The sequence below is a fragment of the Pongo abelii genome, chromosome 8 (genome assembly GCF_028885655.2).
Source record: "Pongo abelii isolate AG06213 chromosome 8, NHGRI_mPonAbe1-v2.0_pri, whole genome shotgun sequence".
Taxonomy (NCBI): Eukaryota; Metazoa; Chordata; class Mammalia; order Primates; family Hominidae; genus Pongo; species Pongo abelii.
The window spans coordinates 130,629,177-130,635,176 of record NC_071993.2 but is presented as its reverse complement, the minus strand read 5'-3'; the positions used below and the strand labels follow the sequence as shown (position 1 = coordinate 130,635,176).

Genomic DNA, 6,000 nt, shown 5'->3' with positions numbered 1-6,000 from the left:
AACCTGAAGCCAAGCCCGCTTTTGCACCTCCTGTGACCCCTGAAATGCCCGTGCATAGGTGGGCCCAAGACACCCCCGGTAGCCCCTGATGCCCCGGGGGAGGGAGTCTGCCTATTGATTGCAGCTTCTAGAATTCAGTCTCTTGTATGCTGTCTCTCTGATAACACCATGCCTAATACTGAGATTGCATTTTTTGGGGGCTTTGTTTTTCTAATTTGTTTATCCCCTTGACTCAGGTGAAGAGCTGATGGCATTAGAGAAACTGAGGCAAATGGTCACAGTCTGCCATGCTGGGCTGAGGGATGGTGACACGGGGCACCTCTGCCCTGGCCTGGGGCTCAGCCCTCCCAAGACATGCTGGTGCTCAGGCTCCCCCAACCCTGCTGTTCTGGGTGGAACAGTCCTGTGACTTCAGTGTCAAAGGAGACAGACCAAGCATGGCCCCTGGCTCGGGAGGGCTCCCCGCTTGCACCCCTTCTGGCAGGAGGTCAGGGGGCTGCACGGAGGAGCCAGCAACTGCTGGGGCCCCATCTTCCCACCTGACAGCAGCGTTACCCCCTCCCTACTTTACCTCTCAATGCCTTTATCTGTCAGAGCCAGAGGAAAAGCCCCCGCCTCTGTGAGGCCCTCCATGGTCCCATCAGCATGTGTCCGAGAGGCACCCTGGTGGATGTCATTGCCCCAAATCTTCTGTTCCATTTAAGATTCTTGGTGGAAACTTAAGGCAAACGTTGGGAGGATACTGGATAGTCCATGATGAAACTGGGCTTCAGAGGGCTGGGAGCTCCTGGGAGTCCACCCACCCTCCTTCTCTGGGTGGCTGCTACAGATTCAAACTCCCAGGAGAGAGTCCATTTGGCCAGTGAGGACCACAGGCCGCCTCGTTGTTGAGAGTGGGGCGGTCACAGAGCTGGACAGAACAACACTAACAGAGAGGCAGGGTGCCCCAGGTGAGCCAGGAGGACACACACGCCAGGGTCTGCTAGGCACCCCTGCCTGGGCCTGGGGCTCAGCCCTCCCCGAGGCATGCTGGTGCCCAGGCTCTTGGAGAGCCTGGTGGGGCTGCAAGAATGGAGTTCTCACTCGGACACCTGAGACCTCTCCCGGTTGGGGAGTGTCAAGTGTGGGGCAAACACCTGCACAGGCCAAGGCTCTGGAGGCTACGCCCGCTACCCCCGGATAATGGTGCTCAGGAGAAGTTCAGGAAACTTAACTCTCGCTTGCCTTCCAGTGAACGGGAGCACGGGGTCTGTCCACACTCCCCCACAACACAGGGCGATTGTTGTAGAGCAGAGCTGGACATGCCCCCGGCCCTGTTTACAAGGTGGCATCCAGGGGTCCGCACTGTGTTTCCGGTACGCTGGGGCTTGTTCATTTTCAAAGGACTCTCGGAAGGGGAGAATGTTCTCAGCGGTTTATGCTTTCTCGGATGAGCTGTGCATTGCTGCTCCTCTGGGGCTGCAAATCTTTTCAGCCACGAAGACAAAACAGTTCCTCCCGCTTTGTTCTTCTCAACCCTCAAAGAAGCCCCTTTCAGGGTAAGGCTTGTCAGCTGCGTCTTTGGGAACCTGGAATCAGCGGAGGCCTGGGTCACTTCCCCCATGGCTTCTAAGCCTCCAAAGGCCCACAGCATGCGGTTCACACTCTGAGGTCAGCACCAGCCCTGGACCAGGCCCTGGCTCCTCGCCAGCCTCCCTTCCTGCCATTCTCCTGTCTCCCGACCTCCCTCTGTACCTGGGGGTAACTCAAATCAAGCACTATTCTGCAAAGGTCTCTTGGTCCCTGACCCCAGCCCTGGACAGGCACTGCACTGGGCAGGTGCTAGGTGCCCCAGGAGTGTCTCCCCGTGAGTACGTAGTGAGTGCATGGGAACAGTGCAAGTCCCTGGGGCACCTGCACAGGAAGCAGGTGGAGACAGTGGTTTGCTCGTCAGCCCTTGGAGTAAATGTGGAGGTCCATCTCTGGGTAGGAAGAGAAGAGGTTTAAACAGGACAGTTTGAAGCAGTAAATGATGGAATGCAATGACGGAGCAGAGTGATCACCCTCCTTCTCCCCCAGCCAAATGTCTTATGTGGGAGAGAGGATTACACCCCTGGGTGAGTTACTGCCATCTGTACTTCCAAGCAGATTCAAGACCCAGGTTGGCAGAAGCAGGGCACAGCCCACAGAAGGCAGCCAGTGTGCTTGGTTCTGGTCTGAGCCCCCATTCCACCTGCCCACTAAGCATCCCTGGGCAAATCAGGTCACTTCTCCAAGTCCAATTTCCTCAACTGCAAAAGGTGCAGCTGTCTTGAGGAACTGCTGAAATAATCCACCATGAGAAGGCAGCAAAGTCCACCTGGCCGGCGGTTGGGGCTCAACAAATGTCAGATGCATTTTTATGAATTGGAATCTTATTCAAAACAACTGAGAAGTTGCAAAAGGTGGGTGCTTAATTCCAGGTGCACTTTGCCAGTTCTAAAAGTGCCCCGGGTGCCGTGTTTATTTTATTCAAAATCCTTGACATGGCCTTGAGCAGGGATTCAGTACAACGGGTCAAAGCTCACACCTGGGAGTCCCACACACTTTCATCCTGAGGCTGCCTCCCCCAGCTCTGTCATCATGGGGAGCTTTGCCTTGTCAGTTTCAATCCTGTGGTATCCCCAGTGCCCAAGACAGTGCCTGACACACGTAGATATTCAATAAATGTTTGCTGGTTGAATTTACTCAACATTACTGGGTCTCCATTTCTGCCTCTGCAAAAGAGAAATTATAAAAAACCTGCCTCAAAGGGCTGTTGTGAAAATTAAATGAGATGACCCAGAAAATGCGCACAGCACGCAACTTATTAAAAGCTACCTGACAAGGAGTTAGCTCTGAACTAAGGATCATTCCCCTTGAGTTCATAGAGGCTGTCAGATAACCAGAGTCCTCAGTTACGCAGAGCAATCATCACATCCATGGGCTTATTGCCTCTTCACAAAGCACAGGAATTTTACCTCTCAATCGAAACCTCTAGAAACCTATTTGTTCAACTAAAATTCAGTCTGTCTTGGCAAAACCCTACGAGCACATGGATGAGAACACAGAGGCAAGTGTTGGGATGGATATTTGGCCTCAAGTTTAAGGACGTGGCCCCAGGGCCCTGGCGAGGGGGCCCACATGCTGGGAGTCTGGGTGGCTGCGACTTGAATTCTCAGAACAGACAGTTCAGGAAAAGCGAACAAGTCCAGAGATGTTCTCTCCGCCAATATGGAAATTGCCTTTGGAAACTTTTCAGAGGCTGCTAAGCCAAGTGAGAGAAAGAAAACTGAGGGTTTATGTATTTTTTTAAATCAAAGAATCCTAATTCCAATAAAAAATAATGCCCTTCCATGGCCAATTGCCATCTCCTCAGCTTCTTCGTTTCTTTTTAATAAAAATTTTTATTGTGCACATTAGGTTAACCAGACCTATGCACAGCCTCTTTCTGAAACTCTGAGTCACTCAAGGGGAACCACTCCTGGCTTATGCCTGGATTTTGAATCAGGACGGCTCCCTGGGAAAGAAGTCAGTTCATATGAGCTCTCCGGAGATCAACTTGGGCAGCTCTTCTGATCAGAAGCTAAAGGACTAAGCATTTTACTCACACTATTTGTTTATTTATTTATTATTTTGAGATGGAGTCTCTCTCTGTCACCCAGGCTGGAGAGTAGTGGTGCAATCTCAGCTCACTGGAACCACCACCTCCCGGGTTCAAGCGATTCTCCTGCCTCGGCTGTTTAAAGATGCTGGTTTTGATGGCACTGAGGCCATTCCATGCAATGCCTTCTGGTTCCCAGTTAGATTCCCAAGATCCAAAGTCAGGAGGAAGCTTGGGACCTGTGGGGAGGGAGCTGGGGCTGCACGGTGCTCTCTGAATGTATTTTTCGTGAGAATATTTCATTTGCATGAGGCAGACAGGAACGGTCTGAATTCTGTGACTGCTACTTGTTGTCCGTGTGACCTCAAGCAAATTAGTTAACTTCTCTGCATCTCAGTTTCATCACCTGTCAAATGTGGAGGAATAATACCTACCTCCCAGTGTGGCTAGGAAGGTCCAAGCATATGCTATATGTAAAGTCTCTAGCACGGGACTGTGGGAAGCTGATGATGCCCAATATACGGTGTTAATAAGATGATTATGATCATGACGAATATGAATGTTGTCAGTAGCAAACCCCAGCATTTGTCATCCCTCAAACCAGTATTAAGTGTTGGAAGTGGGTGGGTAAGTTCACAGGTGCATCAGTTAGCTATTACTGCATAACAGCCAATCCCAAAATCCAGTGGCTTAAAATGATCATCATTTATTATTTATAGCCATGAGTCAAGGCTGACGGTTGGGAGATCTCCTCCAGACTCAACTGATTTTGGATGAGTTTGATCATGAATCCAAGGGTGTTTGGCTGTTGGCTGGTGTAGGCTGGTCTCATCGAAGGCTACTGTAGCACACCAGAAGTGCAAGAGAGAGCAGGCCGACTGTGAACGTCCTCTTGAGAGCTAGGCTCAGAACTGGTACACCCTCACACCTGCCACTGGCTATTGGTCAAAGCAAGTCCTGAGGCCAGTCCAGATTCTCAGGTAGGAAACAGGCTCCACCTCTTCAATGTGGGAAACTTCTGAGTCACAGAGCAATAAGCGTGGGCACTGAAATCGGTGAGGAACTGGGGCCACTGAGGCAGCCAGCCCCACTGGCTTTGTGGGCCTGAGTAAAATCGAGGCACAACCCCAAGGGCTTTGTGGGCCTGAGTAAAATCGAGGGTATCCTGTGAAATCTTGGCCTTTCCAGCATCAATCATGCAGAGATCTGTGTCTCTGCAGATCGCCTGCTTGACACCAGCCCCTGGTCTGCCCATGGAGGCCTTTCCTGGGGCTTCCCGGCCTTGAGAGGCCAGGCCCATAGCACTTTTCAGAGGCACAGAGTGTTTTTTGGGACAGGAGCTAAGCCATGGCTGATCCAGAGAGCCAGATGTTGGCCACAGAGGCTAAGTTTCCTCGAAGTCCCTGAGCCTTTGGCCAATGACCGCTCTATTCTGCTGGGTGTGTAGTGAAGGGTGGGGCAGAGTCAGCAGCCTCCAAGGATGGGGGAGGTGGCTCTGGCTGTGTGACACAGTCACAACAAATATCCCTGAAATCCTGCCACTGTCCGAGCCTTATCTCTGCCTCCACACACTGACAGAAGCACTCCCTCCCTGCAGTGCCCTTCAAGGTGGCCAACAGCCTGATGGCTTCATCTACAGCACTTACCTGGTTCAGCAGAGAAGCTGGTTCTCTATGGTCATCCATCTACAAGGACTGCACCTCCCTCAAAGGGACTGTAAGGGATGCCCCCAGCCTCCTCATACAACTGTGACTGTCCTGGTCTTCATTCATTGACACAACCAAAGCTGAGACCTTCCATAATCAGACAGCAGGCTCATGGTCACCTGTAGATCCTGGAGGGCTTCAAGGGACAAACATGGTGGCAAATGTGGGGCATCTTCAAGAGAGGACCACACTGTGAAGGGGACATGCAGCTGTGGCCGCAGATTTGCCTTGTCATGGGGTGAAGGCACATGCAGTGTGGGGGCTTTTTAAAAATCTGAGAGTCGGTCGGGCGCGGTAGCTTACGCCTGTAATCCCAGCACTTTGCGAGGCTGAGGCGGGCGTATCATGAGGTCAGGAGATTGAGACCAACCTGGCTAACAGAGTGAAACCCCGTCTCTACTAAAAATGCAAAAAAAAAAAATTAGCCGGGCGTGATGGCAGGCACCTGTAGTCCCAGCTACTCGGGAGGCTGAGGCAGGAGAATGGCATGAACCCGGGAGGCGGAGCTTGCAGTGAGCCGAGATCGCGCCTCTGCACTCCAGCCTGGGTGACAGAGCGAGACTCCGCCTCCAAAAAAAAAAAAAAAAATCTGAGAGTCAAGAGAGCAGAATGGCTTTGAGGCCAGTCAGCCATTGGATGTGGGCTCAGCCACCATTCACCAGCTGTGTGACATGGCTGAGTCAGTCATGGAAA

General features: G+C 52.0%; 1 long non-coding RNA gene across 1 annotated transcript in view; it reads right to left on the bottom strand.

The window, feature by feature from the left end:
* Positions 1-3,678: 3,678 nt before the first annotated feature.
* Positions 3,679-6,000, bottom strand: part of LOC129048380 (uncharacterized) — a 71,286-nt gene continuing 68,964 nt past the window's right edge. Inside the window, exons 5-6 of the long non-coding RNA XR_010141636.1 lie at positions 5,248-5,443; positions 3,679-4,619 (exon numbers count right to left, since the gene is read on the bottom strand). This is a non-coding gene — a long non-coding RNA (uncharacterized LOC129048380). The remainder of the gene's footprint in view (positions 4,620-5,247; positions 5,444-6,000) is intronic.